Genomic DNA, 21,633 nt, shown 5'->3' on the forward strand with positions numbered 1-21,633 from the left:
TCACTCTTAGGATTGTAGCTGCATTGCATGTTAGATAGGATGTGAGTTTGGAGGATGGACGGAGGGAAATGTGGGAGAGAGGCTGAGGAGGGGAATGGGGATGGGGAACAGATGTGGGAAGGGATGAGGGAGAGGGCTGGGAGTCAGAATGGAAATAGGTAGGGAGCATCTCTGGGACTATTGGAGAACTGGGAATGGGTGAGGAGGTTCCTGGGAGTCTATGGGGGTGACTCTAGTTGAGACCCTGAGCACCTGGGGATATGGAGACTGAAGTGGCCACATCCTGTTGCCAGGTGTGACTTCCAGTTTAGAGACACAGTTTATCCCACCTATGAGATGTGCAGGGATAAAGATGGAGTAGAGATGGCCCAAGAAATGGCCCATGTCAAGATAATGTCCTATTCTCTGAAGGAGGACAGAGCAAGCAGAAAAGAGCAATCATTCCAAGAAAGACTGAAACCCAGAAGCACGGAGACATCTCTAAGTCTCTAAGCCCAGCATCCACATACTCTGGGATGAGGGATAGTCCCAAGGCCTACTGCATTACTGTTACATGTTAATATTTTTCATAGAATTATATATAGGGGTCTGCAACTTTTCAAGCCTAGGAAGCATCTTGCTATTTTCCCTACCTTTATAAGGTCCTCAAGTAACCATTCTGGTTCCATTTAGGCATTACCCCATTGGGAGATCCCCGGAAGCAATTCTGAACCTGCAGCAATCTTCTGTCAAAATCTAACAAGCTTCCAAAACCCCTTATTTGCATTCTGAATGCACATAGTCCTGGTACCTTATGCCCACAATGAAGGTATGCTGGGGGTGTAAGTGTGGCCTAAGCCTGCTGGATCACAACCACAGAAGCTGCTCATGTGTCACTAGGATGTTGGCATCTTGAGGTGATCTTGTAGAAGGAATCCCAGCCTGGTCTTTAAAACAGAGAATAGTCTTTTGACCATTATTATAGGAGGGGCATCCTTCAGGGGTTCTGAGATGTCTACAAAACATCCTTCCAATTGTCCTAAACAGAATATGTATGCATGGGTTTTCACTTTTAAAAAAAATAGGCATAAATGGGAGAAGTCCTTGGTCTTAGGAAGGCTCAATAGACGCCCCAGTGTAGGGGAATCGAGGGTGGGGAGGTGGTTATGAGTGAGTGGATGAGGGAACACCCTTATAGATGCAGAAGGAGGGAGGATGGGACAGGGGGTTTCTGAGAGCGGGGAAAGGGGATAATATTTGAAATGTAAATATAGAAATTACCCAATAAAATAAAATAAATATTTGTTTTTATTTTGTGTATATGTTTTTCAGGGTGTTTTGCCTGCACGTATGTTTGTGTATCATGTGTGTACAGTGTCTTTTTTTAAAAAATATTTTTTATTAGGTATTTTCCTCATTTACATTTCCAATGCTATCCCAAAAGTCCCCCATACCCTCCCCCCAACTCCCCTATCCACCTACTCCCACTTTTTGGCCCTGGCGTTCCCCTGTACTGGGGCATATAAAGTTTGCAAGTCCAAAGGGCCTCTCTTTCCAGTGATGGCCGACTAGACCATCTTTTGATACATATGCAGCTAGAGTCAAGAGCTCCTGGGTACTGGCTAGTTCATAATGTTGTTCCACCTATAGGGTTGCAGATCCCTTTAGCTCCTTGGGTACTTTCTCTAGCTCCTCCATTGGGGGCCTTGTGATCCATCCAATAGCTGACTGTGAGCATCCACTTCTGTGTTTGCTAGGCCCAGGCATAGTCTCACAAGAGACAGCTATATTAGGGTCCTTTCAGCAAAATCTTGCTAGTGTATGCAATGGTGTCAGCGTTTGGAAGCTGATTATGGGATGGATCCCTGGATATGGCAGTCTCTAGATGGTCCATCCTTTCATCACAGCTCCAAACTTTGTCTCTGTAACTCCTTCCATGGGTGTTTTGTTCCCAATTCTTTTTTTTTAATTTTTAATATTTTTTTATTACGTATTTCCTCAATTACATTTCCAATGCTATCCCAAAAGTCCCCCATACCCCCCCCCCACTTCCCTACCCACCCATTCCCATTCTTTTGGCCCTGGCATTCCCCTGTATTGGGGCATATAAAGTTTGCAAGTCCAATGGGCCTCTCTTTCCAGTGATGGCCGACTAGGCCATCTTTTGATACATATGCAGCTAGAGACAAGAGCTCCGGGGTACTGGTTAGTTCATCATGTTGTTCCCCCTATAGGTTTGCATATCCCTTTAACTCCTTGGATACTTTCTCTAGCTTCTCCATTGGGAGCCCTGTGATCCATCCAATAACTGACTGTGAGCATCCACTTTTGTGTTTGCTAGGCCCTGGAATAGTCTCACAAGAGACAGCTATATCTGGGTCCTTTCAGCAAAATCTTGCTAGTGTATGCAATGGTGTCAGCGTTTGGAAGCTGATTATGGGATGGATCCCTGGATATGGCAGTCTCTAGATGGTCCATCCTTTCATCACAGCTCCAAACTTTGTCTCTGTAACTCCTTCCATGGGTGTTTTGTTCCCAATTCGAAGAAGGGCAAAGTGTACACACTTTGGTATTTGTTCTTCTTGAGTTTCATGTGTTTCGCAAATTGTATCTTATATCTTGGGTATCCTAAGTTTCTGGGCTAATATCCACTTATCAGTGAGTACATATTGTGTGAGTTCCTTTGTGATTGGGTTACCTCACTCAGGATGATGCCCTCCAGGTCCATCCATTTGCCTAGGAATTTCATAAATTCATTCTTTTTAATAGCTGAGTAGTACTCCATTGTGTAAATGTACCACATTTTCTGTATCCATTCCTCTGTTGAGGGGCATCTGGGTTCTTTCCAGCTTCTTGCTATTATAAATAAGGCTGCTATGAACATAGTGGAGCATGTGTCCTTCTTACCGGTTGGAACATCTTCTGGATATATGCCCAGAAGAGGTATTGCGGGATCCTCCGGTAGTACTATGTCCAATTTTCTGAGGAACTGCCAGACTGATTTACAGAGTGGTTGTACAAGCTTGCAATCCCACCAACAATGGAGGAGTGTGTACAGTGACTTGAGTGTCCAGAAAAAGATATTGGATCACCTGCCACTGGTGTAAAAGAGGGTTGTGAGTTACCATATAGGTGCTGGCAATCAAGTATAGGTTCTTTGGAAGAGTAGCCAGTGCTCTTAACCACCATGATTTCTCTCCAGTGCCCACATATATTTTTCAATACAAAGTCTCACAATTGGCCTGGGCTTGCCTCAAACCCATGTTCATATTCCCTTCATGTCTTGAATGCTCTACAGGTAGGCTCGATCATGTATGCACAGAAAATTTAGAGGCACCCTTGCACAAGGTCAAATAATCAGAGTTAGTGCCAGTAAACAAGTGTCTTGTTTCTCACTGAATTCTCACTGAAGTTCTTAAACTATCTTTCTTGTTTGCCTCATCGTAGCCTACATCTGCAACCCATTCATGGACACTAGCCCTAAGTCCCTTCCTATCTTCCCTGGACTATCTGTTTTGCACCTCCAACTTCTACTGTCCTTTCCGACCTGCTGCAAACCCACCCTCATCTAATAAGCATCCTGTTGAGATCTGGGGTTGTAGCTCAGTGGTATATGCTTGTCTCTTGCTGGTGAGGCCTCAGGGTCAATCCCTAGCACCACAAACAAACTCATACCATACTCCCTGTACTGGCTAGTTTTGTGTCAACTTGAGACAGGCTGGAGTTATCACAGAGAATGGAGTTTCATTTGGGGAAATGCCTCCATGAGATCCAGCTGTAAGGCATTTTGTCAATTAGTGATCAAGGTGGGAGGTCCCGTTGTGGGTGGTGCCATCTCTGGGCTGGTAGTCTTGGTTCTATAAGAGAGCAGGCTGAGCAAGCCAGGGGAAGCAAGCCAGTAAGAACATCCCTCCATGGCCTCTGTATCAGCTCCTTCTTCCTGACCTGCTTGAGTTCCAGTCCTGACTTTCTTTGGTGATAACAGCAGAGTGGAAATGTAAGCTGAATAAACTGTTTCCTCTCCAACTTTCTGTGGAAATGTAAGCTGAATAAACTCTTTCCTCCCCAACTTTCTTCTTGGTCATAATGTTTTGTCCAGGAATAGAAACCCTGACTAAGACAAATTGGTGCCAGGATAGTGTGGTATTCCTGTGACAACCTGACCATGCTTGGGGGAGGACTGCGGAAGGACTTTGGAACTTTGGGCTAGAAGATCCATTCCGTGTTAAGAGCTCTGTGGGATGTTGTGTAGGAGCTTGGAAGATAATGTTGAGAACAGTGCAGAAGATGGAGGCCTGGCTTGTGAAATTTCAGAGGGAAGATTAAAGACTCTTTTCAGGGCCATTTCTATTTTGATTTGTGAAGAATCTGTGGTTCTGGTTAGCTGGGGCTGAAGAATCAGCTGTGATTAACAAGATACCAGAACTACTAAAGCAAAACCTTTGCATCACTGGGACTATTGATGCTGGTTAGCTGGAGCTAAGAAATTAGTGGTGATTAAGAAGAGACCAGCATCATTGAGGTGACATCTTCTCAGAAGTGTTTTCTGAGAGCACAGAGGCTGTGTTCCAGAAATAGCCAAGGTTGTACCTTGTACTGTGGCTGGACTTAGTAATGTGTAAGAGTTACCTAGGTGGTACTGGTTTTGAAGGCATGAAGGAGTCATGCAGAGCAGTTGAGGCTCTGCACTGTGAGAGGCCATGGAAGGCCATTGGTGAAGGTGCAGCCTCAGTTGCAATTGATGGCCCAGGACTGAAGGGGTCATGCAAAGGAGTTGTGGCTTGGCACCATGAAGAGAGCCTATGAGAAGCTATTGTTGAATCCAAGTTACAGTGGAAGACAGCAGCATTTTGGAGATGGCAGTACCATGAGATGACCCCCAAGAACAACAGCAGCAGTGGAGTACAGGCAGCTTGTACCCAGAATACAACGTGTGTGCTACAAAGTGCATGGCTGGAGAAGTGACCCAAGCCCTTGGAGGAGCCCAGAAGATCGTGAGTTGGATCCCAGACATTGGACAGTTGGAGTTTTATTTTTACTTTTAATTGTGACTGTGCCCTGTATTTTTTTCCTCTTGAAGGAAGAAAACATTTTAGTGGATCCCACAGTTAAGAGACTTTTAATTGTAAAAAGCCTTTGGATTTTAAAAGAGACTTTATATTTTAAAAGGATTGAACTTTTAATATGTAAAGACTGTGGGACTTTTAAAGCTATTTAGATCTTCGGGATGAATAAGAACTAAGGGTTGAGGCTTACTAGTGATGTGTTTGTGTGTCAAGTTGACAAGGGGTCAATTGTACTGGCTAGTTTTGTGTCAACTTGAGACAGGCTGGAGTTATCCCAGAGAAAGGAGCTTCAGTTGGGGAAATGCCTCCATGAGATCCAGCTGTAAGGCATTTTGTCAATTAGTGATCAAGGTGGGAGGTCCCGTTGTGGGTGGTGCCATCTCTGGGCTGGTAGTCTTGGTTCTATAAGAGAGCAGGCTGAGCAAGCCAGGGGAAGCAAGCCAGTAAGAAACATCCCTCCATGGCCTCTGCATCAGCTCCTTCTTCCTGACCTGCTTGAGTTCCAGTCCTGACTTTCTTTGGTGATAACAGCAGTGTGGAAATGTAAGCTAAATAAATCCTTTCCTCCCCAACTTTCTTCTTGGTCATGATGTTTTGTCAAGGAATAGAAACCCTGACTAAGACACTTCCCATAGCCTAATGCTCACCCTGCTCTGTCGAGGGGTAAGTGCAGTTAAAACTACTACATATCACCTCCACCAGTGGTCTGATCCCTGAGCAGACTTGGGACATCCCATAGCCCCAGGTCCCCCCTCTCATTTCCCTGTATGAGAGTGCTCCCCTACCCACCCACACTCCTGTCCTGAAGTTCCAGCATAACCCTACATTGGGCATCAAACCTCCCTAGGACCAAGGGCCTCCCCTCCCATTGTGGTCAGGCAAGGCCATCCTCTGCTACATAGGTATCCAAAGCCATGGATCCCTCCAGGCACACTTTTTGGTTGATGGTCTAGACTCTGGGAGAACTGGGTGGTCAGACCAGCCTATGTTGTTCTACCAATGGGGTTACAAACCCCCTGAACTGGTTTTTTAATAAATAGCAAATACTAATACCTCACTCCTAAATTTCTTATCATCTATGCTATAAAGTAGTAAAGGTTTATTTTAGTCAATTTGTCTTATTTAATGAGTTTTATTCATCCAGGACTGTACCCTGTACCACCCCCTATCTTTAAATTACATTTCCAGAGAGCTCTAAGCCTATAATATTTTTATATTACAAGGTTGATTTTAGCAACCTTGAATCCATCACCTTTTCTCCTGGATATTCAAAGATTGTCAGTTGTCTGTGTTTTCCCAGCACTAATTATGCTGTTTTGAGTTTGTACAGGGGCAGATACCCCAAGAAGGAATGGCCACATCTAGGTCTTAATGCTTATCAGGGCATAACAAAGACTTCCAAATAGGGACCAGATAAAGTTAATTTTAGGATTGAAGAGTCTCTTTAGATTAAACATAATAACTCAAACATAATATTCTCAAGAAAAGACATAAAATGGTTAATAATGCAGAAAGTCCCCAAGAATGCAACATGCAGAGATGAAAACCCAAAAGTGAGAGACAGAAGGACAGTGATTGCAGCATTCGGCTCAGCTTTGCTGGAACTGTGTCAATCAGCTGTGCTGACTCCATGTAACCCCGTTTCTAGTGGATATGGCTGTGCCAGGCAAGGAACACACCTCTTAGCTTCCAGGACCCATCATCGACTACGGTGTCACTAAAGTTCCTGTACATTACAGTTTCTTGTCTGTGGTTCGGCACAGCACAATCCTACTTAGTCAGGGCTGTTTTTCCTTTGAAATGCTTTGGACACTAGCACTTTTTGAGGCCCCTCACTCTATAGTTGAAATCTAATTCAAGGTCACTTATCTCCTTACTTGAGAAATCTTTAAAATTTCACTTCTAGTTTCTGAAGGCTGTGAGTATATAAATAATTCATGTTGCGCCCAGAGCCTGAATTCCTTGGGAAACCAATGTGGGGCTCAATCTCAAACAGCCTGCAGTACACACTGATAGAGAAAACCAGTCATGGCCTCTGCATCCTAGGTTTGCACTTGGAGAGCCCAGTGCTGTCTGGGTCCCTTTTCAGTGACTTCTCAGGTCTTTTTAAAATTTACTGTGATCCATGTAATCAGCACACAGTGATTACTGCTCCTACTTGACTTTACCAATCAGCAAGGCCTGTTGTCAAGTTACTGTCTCTTCTTTTACCAAGGTTCCATCCCTGCCTGGCCAAATCACTCTCTGCTCTTCAGTTCCTGACTTAATGAATATCTGGGCTGTGATAATTGAGAGGTCATAGCCCTATCAGCTCAGAGCCATAGAACTAGTTTCTTTATATTAACTAAACACTCTAGTCCTTCTTCCTAATCCTGAGCTACCATGTGCCAAAACTGTGAGAAGATCCCCATACCCTGCCGCATACTATGCCATCATTCAGAGGCCCTGTGTCACCAATGGACAAGACCAGAGAAAACATGTGGAATAAAGCAGACTGTCAGGGCATTTCTGTAGTGCAGGTGGTGTGTGTGTGTGTTTGTAGTATGTGTTGTGTGTGTTTGTGTGTGTTTGTGTGTGTGTGTATACATCTACAGAAGTGTAATATAGAGAAGAATATTTAGGGAAACAACTGCAATGAGATACCATATGCCCATCCATCATAATTAGATTTAAAGCTATAAGACCATGAGGCCTGGCGGTACACACTTGTAATCTTAGCATTTAGGAGGCTGAGACAGGACATGCAGCAGCTGTCAGGGAATGAAAAGAGTCATCTTGGAATGCAGTTGGGCAGTGGTTTTAAAAAAGTTGTATGATGATACCCATGCTTGATGTATGAATCGGCAGGTCTATTCACCTAAAAGAAATGGGAACAGTACACTTTACCTATACAAAGTAATTAATAATACCTGCCCCCACTTCTCAGATGTGTATCAGTTGGTGAGAGGAAACGTTTTTGTGTGAACACACATGGAAGCAAGAAGTGAGCTGCTCCTTAATCTGAAAAGCATCAGGTGAAGATGAAGCAGTCAGTTCTGAACCCTTGGAAAATTGCACCAGATCCTTCTCCTCCTGGAAGAGAGAAGTCATGGAGCTTGGAGGCACCTCTCCCCCCTGGAAGGGAGAAGCTAATTATATTCCTCAGAAAGACCACAGTGGGGACTGACCATTGGCCACCCGCTGATGATGGAAGCCCAGAGCACAGTAGACACATTCCTCAAGGCTGACCAACTGTTGGCCACCTGCAGATAAAAAGCCCTTGCTATCCCATTCCCCAATGACCAATCAGTTTAAAAGTCACACTGTTCTGCTAATTGCAGTGTACTTAGTGGCTGTTGCTCTAGTCTACCCCTGGAAACTATATAAAAACTGGCTGAATGGGTTGCCCCAACTTTGGATGCAGGACAACCTCAGTGTACAGGAACAATAAATTCCTCTTGCTTTTGCATTAATCTCCCAGCTCTGTGTTATTTACTAGGGAGGGTCCCCATAGCTAAGTCTCGGCAGAGTCTTACAAAGACAGATCTAGTCCCAAATGATTCTTCTTGAGTTATGTCAGACAAGACCAACAGCATTGGAAAACAGTGAGGTGGTTGCCAGGCGGCAGGGTCCAAGGAAATAATTAACATAAAGCAACTAGGCTACTTCCATGGCTGTGACTTTCTAACTACTAGGTGCTTATTTATACAGGTTTCTCTGAACAAAAACAGGCTAACAATTATCCAAGTGGTATCAAGTATGTATTTGATTTTTCCTTACATGTTCAGAGTTATAAATTCATCACGATTGAAAATAAACAGAAAATAAATTTTCTGAAGAGAAAGAAACATGATACTTATGTGGGGATAGTTACCCTCCTCAGTAACTCAAATTCAAAATTTAAAATGGATGAATTAAAATGTTTGTAAATATTCCACAAGACAGCTCTTACAAAATGAAGCTACTAAAAGTCTAAAAAGTGCCCTGTGAGCAGAGCCTCTCCTTCGGTGAAATGTCATAGGCACCAGCAGAAAGGAAGCCCACACAGGCCCATTCACAGCAACATTGAACAAAGCTCTTGGCCTCTGAGCCCAGGCTGAAAGCTATCCTTGTCTACCCCCTTGTTGTCAGGGTGGGGCAATGCAGGTACTTCATTTTCAACTGAAAGGTGGTGGTGGCCAAGGCTCACCTCCATTGCAGAATATAAGAGAAGGAGAGGGGCTGGTGAGATGGCTCAGTGGGTAAGAGCACCCGACTGCTCTTCCGAAGGTCCAGAGTTCAAATCCCAGCAACCACATGGTGGCTCACAACCATCCGTAACGAGATCTGGTGCCCTCTTCTGGAGTGTCTGAAGACAGCTACAGTGTACTTACATATAATAAATAAATAAATCTTTAAAAAAAAAAAAAAAAAAGAGAAGGAGAAACTTTACCAACCTAAGAAAACTGATATCCAGGGAGGCAAGCTGGATAGGTAGGTGGATGGGAAAATTATAGAGGATTACAGCCTCTAACAAACAGAAAAGAACACAGAGGCATTGTGAGCAAGATGTTATTCTTACATAATGAGAAGAAATACAAGACAAGGTCAGTGACTGATACTTACCTCTTCTCTGTGGGGAGAGGAAGAAGTTTAAGGGTAAGGGAGAGTAAAGTCACTCAAGAGAATGCTAGTGGAGAGTAGGGGATGCTTAATGTGTGGAGGTTATAGGGACCGTGAAAGGCAGGAAGCCATGTTTCTGCTCCCTGAGGCTCCTATGGTGCCAAGTCTACACCTTTGTTCCTTGATTCCAATCCTGCAATTCTATCTCCAAGATAACTTCCTTGTCAATGCACCATGATAGTGCAAGTGTGCCACTTACATTTTCTACATACCAAGAGGGGCACGAGCAGTGTCTGAGCATTTGGACACTTCAGGCTGACCCTGCTTGCCTTCAGGTCTACATTCCAAAACTGGACACTAGAACTATGCCATAGGGATTTACAGAGATGAGGACCATAAAGTGCCTCACAGCAGGGACCCAAGAAAGATTTGGGTAATATACCACAGATCTTACTTGCACCTGTAGCTCTGAGCGTTTCCTGGGGCACCAGGACTCCATTCCAGATATACTCATGCCGAAAATGTGCTACTGGGAGTTTTTCGATCCAACGATGAAGTCCCCATCATCTGCTGGAACTAAGCTTGGATAATCTTTGGTCTTCAGTGTCCTCCCATGTACTCCAGCATCAATAGGTTACCAAACTCAGGAGGAAACATCTAACTAATGGGATCAAAGAGAGGCTGTTTAGACAGTATGACAAAGCCTTGGTTGGAGTAGGGCCTGGGAAGGGTAAAGTTAAGAGAAAAAAAAAAAAAAGCCAAGCTCTGGTGTGACTTCAAGTATAGAAAGAAGCATTGTTTAGGGAGTTGCATTGGTAGGACATCTGGTGGTGATTTCTTTATTATTCACAGATTCCAGGATTGTCAGCATCCTTTCTGATGTGTTCTATAGAATAGCCTTGAGGGTCTCTTTGTCTCTTTACTTCTTCCTGTCATTGGTGTCCATTCTATAGGTGGCAAGGAAAGAGTTTCAAATTGGGATGGATAGTGAATGAACCTGGGCTCACAAAGCCTTACCATCCTTTCAGGGCTTCTAAGACACCAGAGGTAGAGATAGACTTCAATTTTTGGACTTATTTATTTTTAATTATGTGTGTGTGTGTTGGTTTTGTAGTTTTGGCCCCCATCGACTCATGTGTTTGAATGCTTGGGACACAGGGAATGACACTACTAGGAGGTTTGGCATTTTTGGAGTAGGTGTGGCCTTGTTGGAAGGGGTATGTCTCTGTGGGGGTGGGCTTTGAGGTCTCCTAGGCTTAAGTTTTGTGTAGTATAGAACTCCAGTCTCCTCCTGGCTGTGATTCAGATGTAGATCTCTTGACTCCTCCAGCACCATATCTGCCTGAATGATGCCATGCTTCCCGCCATGATGATAATGGACTGAACCTCTGAAACAGTAAGCCAGCTCCAATCAAATGTTCACTTTTATACGAGTTGCTTTGGCCATGGCATCTTTTCACAGCAATAAAACCCTACCTAAGACAATGTATTTGTGGTTGTCTATGGGTGGATATGTTTAGGCTAGCACAGATGCTCTTCAAGTGTGTTGGATCCTCTCAGAGCTGGAACCAGAAGAAGTTGTGAGCTGCCTGATGTGAGTACTGAAAACTGAACTCCAGAAAAGCAGTACACACTCTTTACTGCACAACTGTCTCTCTTGCCTCTAGACTTCACTGTGAACACCAATGATGATATTGACTGAAGTGAAACACAGGAGAGGCTGCCAGTTTTTGTGAGTGTCTGGGAAACTGTGATCTTGAAGGCCTGGGACATCAATGACATGTCCTGGAACATGTTTGATATCCTCTGGATACCTTACACTCCTTCCTGACTTATCCTTCAATTCCACCCTGAATGGTCCCATGTCTGTCCCCATATGCCCCAGCCATCAGTTTATACCCAATACCACCAGACAGCATGGTCTGAAGATGAGGTGTTTGTGCCTGAGAAGTTGAAGGTCATGAGGGTCTTCTGATCCTTATGCTATTGCCATTCCCCTTCCACGCCCATGACCTGGGCCTGTTCTTGTTGATCGTTAGTGTTTCCTCTTTACTCTTCACCTAAAAGTGTTTACCAGGGCCTGCGAATCTACCTGCTCACTTGCACTCAAGTTGGCTACATCTGTAAAGGATCTAGACAGTTTGACTAGGCTATTTGACTGTGTGAAGAGGAAAGTCACAGGGATTCTTTTAGTTCCTTTGTGGGTTCTTAATCCCACTCTTTCCCATTTCTTTGTTTCTTCCCTTTAAACTCCCTAACACTTTGCAGGAGAGAAAGAAGGACAGGAGAGAGAGAGAAAGAGGGGGGGGGGAGTCAGGGAGTATGAAAGGGAGTGATGACATCATTAGACTACTTCCTGCTGATTAGGGGATGCTGATTTCCGTGGGGCAAGTTTGAGCTTAGCCATTAGGATATCGAGTTTCTTATTTTTGTCTCTTCATACATTGTGACTTGACAAATAGCCATCAACAGCATTCAACCACCAACCAGCCAACATCAGCTTCTATTAGGGCTCTAGCATTTATATACATAGTCTGAAAAGTCCCCAGAATTTCAAATGTCACACATGCGCAGCACCTATCTGCAACTGGCAAAATCATGTTCCTGCTAGATTATGATGCAAATCATAGTCAACTGTTGTGGACAATCTGAGGTAACCTCATATCCCACACTTGGGAGTAAAATGAAAACATATTTTTATAATATTTCAGTGTTTTTCAAAAAACTATTGGTGTTTTGCCTGCATATATGTCTTTGAAGGTGTCAGATCATGTAGTTTCAGACAGTTGTAAGCTGACATGTGGATGCAGGGAATTGAACCTGAGTCCTCTGGAAGAACAGTCAGTGCTCTTACCTGGTGAGTTATCTCTCCAGCACCCATACTTCTATGTTCTTTACAGAATCGAAATTCTCACTGTAGAAAGTTGTCATTACACAAGGTAGTACTATAGCCACACATGATGTCTCCTTCAAGCCTCGAGAGGTTGAGTCAGGAAGATTAAGAGTTTGAGGCCAACCTGGGCTACTTAACAAGGCACACATTTTAAAGAACTAAAAGTTGGGTCTAGGCATGGTGACTAAGGGTCTATAATCCCAGCTTCCAAGGAGGCTGAAGCAGGAAAATCACAGAATGAGGCTCACCTGAGCTACATGTTAAGTTCAGGTCCAACTTGTGAGACTAAGAGAGACAGTGTCTCAAAATAAAAAGAAGGTTATAGGGATATAGTCAGCAGTACAGAACTTACCTGAATTCAATCTTTAGCAGTACTTGGCTGGGAAGAGTAAAGCGGTTAGGAAAGGTGTATTATTGGGCATTTAATATGTAGAAGTACAAAGCATTTTTCAATGACAGCGCAAAGATCAAAGCCAAGATTCATATATCAAGTCTTTTTTTTTTGGACTCTGAGACACAAGTATGACCTCTTTCAGAATGTGTCCTTTGGTTTAGGGCAGCCTTTTCAGGTTCTGGAGTTGAGGTACTGGTGTCTAACTTAGTTGGGTTTTTAGGATTCTAAGAATCAAGAGGCAGGGGATTTTCAAGGCGAGGACTTCAGACTGTGAGTATGCCACCTACAGAGAGGTCAACCTTCTTTCAAACATATGTGGGATACCCTTCTTCATATTGTTAACAGCTAAAACCCTAAATATCCCCCCCCCCAAACCCAACTTATCTCCTTCCAGGGACCTTCTCAGGATTTGCGTCTCTAGTGGACAAAGTTGAGCTCATCAGCCTTTTACAGGAGACCAACTTGCTGAGGTTCACTGAGCAGACAGGGAATCTTGCTTTTCCCTACCCTACTTACAGAGAGTGCAGTCTAGAACCTGGCTTCCAGGGACTGCCCTGACTGTGCCAGGAAAGACCAGAGTACAGAACCTGGAGTCTTTTGAACCTGAGATTGAACATATGACTATCTGATCCAATCAGGAGACAACTGAAGTGGTTTCACCATTTATCTTTAATTTTCAGGTGACCTCAACCTGGGACAGTCTAGATAAAGACTTCAGAGATGCCAGACATGTATTTCCCTTCTTCTTGTTCTTGTTCTTGTTCTTGTTCTTGTTCTTGTTCTTGTTCTTGTTCTTGTTCTTGTTCTTGTTCTTGTTCTTGTTCTTGTTCTTGTTCTTGTTCTTGTTCTTGTTCTTGTTCTTGTTCTTGTTCTCTTGTTCTTGTTCCTGTTCCTCTTCCTGTTCTTCCTCTTCCTCTTCTTCCTGTTCTTCCTCTTCTTCCTGTTCTTCTTCTTCTTCCTCTCTTCCTCTTCCTCTCCCTCTCCTTCTCCTTGTTCTTGTTCTTCCTCTTCTTCCTCTTCCTCTTCCTCTTCCTCTTCCTCTTCCTCTTCCTCTTCCTCTCCCTCTCCCTCTCCCTCTCCCTCTCCCTCTCCCTCTCCCTCTCCCTCTCCTTCTCCTTGTTCTTCTTCTTGTTCTTGTTCTTCTTCTTCTTCTTCTTGTTCTTCTTCTTCCTCTTCTTCTTCTTCTTGTTCTTCTTCTTCTTGTTCTTGTTCTTCTTCTTCTTCTTGTTCTTCTTGTTCTTCTTGTTCTTGTTCTCCTCCTCCTCTTCTTCTTCTTCTTCTTCTTCTTCTTCTTCTTCTTCTTCTTCTTCTTCTTCTTCTTCTTCTTCTTCTTCTTCTTCTTCTTCTTCTTCTTCTTCTTCCCCCTCCTCCAATAGCACCTCTTTTCTGCGGACCGATCTCAGTTGGCCTATCTCAAACCATGTGGAATCAAGTTTCCAGACAAGTGGGCATGGAGTTGGGGAGAAATGACAAACACAGACACAAGGGAGTGCTGAATCTGAATGTAATTTTCCACAATGTGAACACCAGTCTTTTTTTTTTTTTTTTTTTTAAAGATTTATTTATTTATTATATGTAAGTACACTGTAGCTGTCTTTGTCTTCAGACGCACCAGAAGAGGGCATCAGATCTCATTACGGGTGGTTGTGAGCCACCATGTGGTTGCTGGGATTTGAACTTCGGACCTTTGGAAGAGCAGTCGGGTGCTCTTACCCACTGATCCATCTCACCAGCCCGTGAACACCAGTCTTATATAATACAGAAAACAAAGTAGTAGGGTGTCACAGCAGTCAAGGTACATTAAAGTATCTGACACAAAACAGAGGAATGCCTACAAAGGACTGACAGAAACCAAGTAATGTTTACAGTAAAGATAAAACAGCTCTGCCTAGATTTCACACCCTAGTAACAATTTATTTTATTTTATTTTATTTTTGGAGTACAATTTTTTTTTTCTTTAGGTATTTTCTTCATTTACATTTCCAGTGCTATCCCAAAAGTCCCCCATAACCCCCCCTCCCCACTCCTCTATCCACCTACTTCCACTTCTTGGCCCTGGCGTTCCCCTGTACTGAGGCATATAAAGTTTGCAAGTCCAATGGGCCTCTCTTTCCAGTGATGGCCGACTAGGCCCTCTTCTGATACCTATGCAGCTAGAGTCAAGAGCTCCGGGGGTTACTGGGTAGTTCATATTGTTGTTCCACCTATGGGGTTGCAGTTCCCTTTAGCTCCTTGGGTACTTTCTCTAGCTCCTCCATTGTGGGCCCTGTGATCCATTCAATAGCTGACTGTGAGTATCCACTTCTGTGTTTGCTAGGCCCCTGCATAATCTCACAAGAGACAGCTATATCAGGGTCCTTTCAGCAAAATCTTGCTAATGTATGCAATGGTGTCAGTGTTTGGAGGCTGATTATGGGATGGATCCCCGATATGGAAGTCTAGATGGTCCATCCTTTCATCTCAGTTCCAAACTTTGTCTCTGTAACTCCTTCCATGGGTATTTTGTTCCCAATTCTAAGAAGGGGCAAAGTGTCCACACTTTGGTATTCATTCTTCTTTAATTTCATGTGTTTTGCAAATTGTATGTTATATCTTGGGTATTCTAAGTTTCTGGGCTGTCTTAGTCAGGGTTTCTATTCCTGCACAAACATCATGACCAAGAAGCAAGTTGGGGAGGAAAGGGTTTATTCGGCTTACACTTCCATATTGCTGTTCATCACCAAAGGAAGTCTGGACTGGAACTCAAGCAGGTCAGAAAGCAGGAGCTGATGCAGAGGCCATGGAGGGATGTTCTTTACTGGCTTGCCTCCCCTGGCTTGCTCAGCCTACTCTCTTATAGAACCCAAGACTACCAGCCCAGGGATGGTCCCACCCACAGGGGCCTTTCCCCCTTGATCACTAATTGAGAAAATGCCTTACAGTTGGATCTCATGGAGGCATTTCCTCAACTGAAGCTCCTTTCTCTGTGATAACTCCAGCTGTGTCAAGTTGACACAAAAATAACCAGTACATGGGCTAATATCCACTTATCAGTGAGTACGTATCATGGGAGTTAGTTCTTTTGTGATTGGGTTACCTCACTCAGGATGATGCCCTCCAGGTCCATCCATTTGCCTAGGAATTTCATAAATTCATTCTTTTTAATAGCTGAGTATTACTCCATTGTGTAAATGTACCACATTTTCTGTATCCATTCCTCTGTTGAGGGGCATCTGGGTTCTTTCCAGCTTCTGGGTATTATAAATAAGGCTGCTATGAACATAGTGGAGCATGTGTCCTTCTTACCGGTTGGGACATCTTCTGGATATATGCCCAGGAGAGGTATTGCAGGATCCTCTGGTAGTATAATGTTCAATTTTCTAAGGAACCGCCAGACTGATTTCCAGAGTGGTTGTACAAGCTTGCAATCCCACCAACAATGGAGGAGTGTTCCTCTTTCTCCACATCCTTGCCAGCATCTGCTGTCACCTGAATTTTTGATCTTAGCCATTCTGTCTGGTGTGAGATGGAATATCAGGGTTGTTTTGATTTGCATTTCCCTGATGATTAAGGATGCTGAACATTTTTTCAGGTGCTTCTCAGCCATTCCTTAGGAGAATGTATTCCTTAGGAGAGAATTCTTTGTTTAGCTCTGAGCCCCATTTTTTAATGGGGTTTTTGATTTTCTGGAGTCCACCTTCTTGAGTTCTTTATATATATTGGATATTAGTCCCGTATCTGATTTAGGATAGGTAAAGATCCTTTCTCAATCTGTTGGTGGCCTTTTTGTTTTATTGATGGTGTCTTTTGCCTTACAGAAGCTTTGTAATTTTATGAGGTCCCATTTGCCGAATCTCGATCTTACAGCACAAGCCATTGCTGTTATATTCAGTAATTTTCCTCCTGTGCCCATATCTTCAAGGCTTTTCCCCACTTTCTCCTCTATAAGTTTCACTGTCTCTGTTTTTATGTGGAGTTCCTTGATCCAATTAGATTTGACCTTAGTACAAGGAGATAGGCATGGATCAATTCGCATTTTTCTACATGATAACCGCCAGTTGTGCCAGCACAATTTGTTGAAAATGCTGTCTTTTTTCCACTGGATGATTTTAACTCTCTTGTCTTGTTTTTTTTTTTTTGTTTGTTTGTTTGTTTTTTTTTTTTTTTTTTTCCGAGACAGGGTTTCTCTGTATAGCCCTGGCTCTCCTGGAACTCACTTTGTAGGCCAGGCTGGCCTCGAACTCAGAATTCCGCCTGCCTCTGCCTCCCGAGTGCTGGGATTAAAGGTGTGCGCCACCACGCCCGGCCAGCTCCCTTGTCAAAGATCAAGTGACCATAGGTGTGTGGGCTCATTTCTGGGTCTTCAATTCTATTCCATTGGTCTACTTGTCTGTTGCTATACCAGTACCATGCAGTTTTTATCACAATTGCTCTGTAGTATAGCTTTAGGTCAGGCATGGTGATTCCACCAGAGGTTCTTTTATTGTTGAGAAGAGTTTTTGCTATCCTAGGTTTTTTGTTATTCCAGATGAATTTGCAGATTGCCCTCTCTAATTCATTGAAGAATTGAGTTGGAATTTTGATGGGGATTGCATTGAATCTGTAGATTGCTTTTGGCAAGATAGCCATTTTTACTATATTGATCCTGCCAATCCATGAGTATGGAAGATCTTTCCATCTTCTGAGATCTTCTTTAATTTCTTTCTCCAGAAACTTTAAGTTCTTATCATACAGACCTTTCACTTCCTTAGTTAGAGTCACACCAAGGTATTTTATATTATTTGTGACTATTGAGAAGGGTTTTGTTTCCCTAATTTCTATCTCAGTCTTTTTATCCTTTGTGTAGAGAAAGGCCATTAACTTGTTTGAGTTAATTTTATATCCAGCTACTTCACTGAAGCTGTTTATCAGGTTTAGGAGTTCTCTGGTGGAATTTTTAGGGTCACTTACATATACTATCATATCATCTGCAAAAAGGGATATTTTGACTTCTTCCTTTCCAATTTGTATCCCCTTGATCTCCTTTTGTTGTCAAATTGCTCTGTCTAGGACTTCAAGTACAATGTTGAATAGGTAGGGAGAAAGTGGACAGCCTTGTCTAGTCCCTGATTTTAGTGGGAATGTTTCCAGCTTCTCCCCATTTACTTAGCTGTTGGCTACTGGCTTGCTGTAGATTACTTTTATCATGTTTAGGTATGGGCCTTGAATTCCTGATCTTTCCAAGACTTTTATCATGAATGGGTGTTGGATTTTGTCAAATGCTTTCTCAGCATCTAACAAGATGATCATGTGGTTTTTGTCTTTGAGTTTGTTTATATAGTGGATTACGTTGATGGATTTCCGTATATTGAACCATCCCTGCATCCCTGGGATGAAAACTACTTGGTCCGGATGGATGATTGTTTTGATGTGTTCTTGGATTTGGTTAGCAAGAACTTTATTGAGGATTTTTGCATCGATATTCATAAGGGAAATTGGTCTCAATTTCTCTATCTTTGTTGGGTCTTTTTGTGGTTTAGGTATCATAGTAATTGTGGCTTCATAGAATGAGTTGGGTAGAGTATCTTCTACTTCTATTTTGTGGAATAGTTTGTGAAGAACTGGGATTAGATCTTCTTTGAAGGTCTGATAGAACTCTGCACTAAACCCATCTGGTCCTGGGCTTTTTTTATTTGGGAGACTATTAATGACTGCTCCTATTTCTTTAGGGGATATAGGACTGTTTAGATCATTAACCTGATCTTGATTTAACTTTGATACCTGGTATCTGTCTAGAAACTTGTCCATTTCATCCAGGTTCTCCATTTTTGCTGAGTATAGCCTTTTGTAGAAGGATCTGATGGTATTTTGGATTTCTTCAGGATCTGTCGTTATGTCTCCCTTTTCATTTCTGATTTTGTTAATTAGGATGCTGTCCCTGTGCCCTCTAGTGAGTCTGGCTAAGGTTTTATCTATCTTGTTGATTTTCTCAAAGAACCAGCTCCTCGTTTGGTTTATTCTTTGAATAATTCTTCTTGTTTCCACTTGGTTGATTTCGCCCTTGAGTTTGATTATTTCCTGCTTTCTACTCCTCTTGGGTTAATTTGCTTCCTTTTGTTCTAGAGCTTTTAGGTGTGTTATCAAGCTGCTAGTGTGTGCTCTCTTTAGTTTCTTTTTGGAGGCACTCAGAGCTATGAGTTTTCCTCTTAGAAATGCTTTCATTGTGTCCCATAAGTTTGGGTATGTTGTGGCTTCATTTTCATTAAACTCTAAAAAGTCTTTAATTTCTTTCTTTGTTTCTTCCTTGACCAAGTTATCAATGAGTAAAGTGTTGTTCAGCTTCCACATCAACATTGGCTTCCTATTATTTATGTTGTTATTGAAGATCAGTCTTAGTCCATGGTGATCTGATAGGATGCATTAGACAATTTCAATATTTTTGTATCTGTTTAGGCCTGTTTTTTGACCAATTATATGGTCAGTTTTGGAGAAGGTATCATGAAGTGCTGAGAAGAAGGTATATCCTTTTGTTTTAGGATAAAATGTTCTGTAGATATCTGTTAAATCCTTTTGTTTCATAATATCTGTTAGTTTCACTGTGTCCCTGTTTAGTTACTGTTTCCACGATCTGTCCATTGATGAAAGTGGTGTGTTGAAGTCTCTCACTTTTATTGTGTGAGGTACAATGTGTGCTTTGAGCTTTAGTAAAGTTTTTTTTTTTTTTTTTTTAATGAATGTGGCTACCCTTGCATTTGGAGCATAGTTATTCAGAATTGAGAGTTCCTCTTGGAGGATTTTACCTTTGATGAGTATGAAGTGTCCCTCCTTGTCTTTTTTGATAACTTTGGGTTGGAAGTCGATTTTATTCGATATTAGAATGGCTACTCCAGCTTGTTTCTTCACACCATTTGCTTGGAAATTTGTTTTCCAGCCTTTCCTTCTGAGGTAGTGTCTGTCTGTTTCCCTGAGATGGGTTTCCTGTAAGCAGCAAAATATTCTGTCCTGTTTGTGTAGCCAGTCTGTTAGTCTATGTCTTTTTATTGGGGAATTGAGTCCATTGATATTAAGAGATATTAAAGAAAAGTAATTGTTGCTTCCTATTATTTTTTGTTGTTAGAGTTGTCATTTTGTTCTTGTGGCTGTCTTCGTTTAGGTTTGTTGAAGGATTACTTTCTTGCTTTTTCTAGGGCATAGTTTCTGTCCTTGTATTGTTTTTTTTTTCTGTTATTATCCTTTGAAGGGCTGGATTCATAGAAATATAATATGTGAATTTGGTTTTGTCCTGGAATACTTTGGTTTCTCCATCTATGGTAATTTAAAGTTTGGCTTGGTATAGTAGCCCGGGCTGGCATTTGTGTCCTCTTAGTATCTGTATAACATATATCCAGGATCGTTTGGCTTTCACAGTCTCTGGTGAAAAGTCTGGTGTAATTCTGATAGGTCTGCATTTATATGTTACTTGAACTTTTTCCCTTACTGCATTAATATTCTATCTTTATTTAGTGCATTTGTTGTTCTGATTATTATGTGTCGGAAGGAATTTCTTTTTTGGTCCAGTCTATTTGGACCTCAAGGCTTCTTGTATGTTCATGGGCATCTCTTTCTTTAGGTTTGGGAAGTTTTCTTCTATAATTTTGTTGAAGATATTTGCCGGTCCTTTGAGTTGAAAATCTTCATTCTCATCTACTCCTATTATCCGTAGGTTTGTTCTTCTCATTGTGTCCTGGATTTCCTGGATGTTTTGAGTTAGGATCTTTTTGCATTTTCCATTTTCTTTGATTGTTGTACCGATGTTCTCTATGGAATCTTCTGCACCTGAGATTCTCTCTTCCATCTCTTGTATTCTGTTGCTGATGCCTGCATCTATGGTTCCAGATTTCTTTCCTAGGGTTTCTATCTCCAGCTTTGCCTCACTTTGGGTTTTCTTTATTGTGTCTACTTCCCTTTTTAGGTCTAGTATGGTTTTGTTCATTTCCATCACTTGTTTAGATGTGTTTTCCTGTTTTTCTTTAAGGACTTCTACCTGTTTGGTTGTGTTTTCCTGTTTTTCTTTAAGGACTTGTAACTCTTTAGCAGTGTTCTCCTGTATTTCTTTAAGTGAGTTATTAATGTCCTTCTTGATGTCCTCTACCATCATCATGAGATATGCTTTTAAATCCGTGTCTAGGTTTTCGAGTGTGTTGGGGTGCCCAGGACTGGGTGAGGTGGGAGTGCTGCGTTCTGATCATGGTTAGTGTTCTTGGTTTCTGTTAGTAAGTTTCTTATGTTTGCCTTTTGCCATCTGGTAATCTCTGGAGTTAGTTGTTATAGTTGTCTCTGGTTAGAACTTGTTCCTCTCGTGATTCTGTTAGCCTCTATCAACAGACCTGGGAGACTAGCTCTCTCCTGAGTTTCAGTGGTCTGAGCACTCTCTGCAGACAAGCTCTCCTCTTGCAGGGAAGGTGCACAGATATCTGGTGTTCAGACCTGCCTCCTGGCAGAAGATTAAGGCCTGAAACAGGGCTTGTCCCAGAAGCTGTTAGCTTCTGTAGTCCACACTCTCACCTGAGCAGACTAGTCTCAGAGGATCCGGGAATCAAGATGGCTTCCCTAGGTGCTCTGGCAAAGCCCTCCCTGGTGGGGAGGACATCTGTCCTCTAGCAGGGAAGGTGCCTGGAAATCTGGAGCCCGAAATGGGGTCTGCCCTAGAAGCTGTCCTCTAGGGACCTTGGGGGTGTCCTCTGACTCCTTGCTTAGGTGACCCAGTGCCGCCTGGAAGGGAC

The sequence above is a fragment of the Mus caroli genome, unplaced genomic scaffold, assembly GCF_978045245.1.
Source record: "Mus caroli unplaced genomic scaffold, Mus_caroli_1 scaffold_10, whole genome shotgun sequence".
NCBI classification, from domain to species: Eukaryota; Metazoa; Chordata; class Mammalia; order Rodentia; family Muridae; genus Mus; species Mus caroli.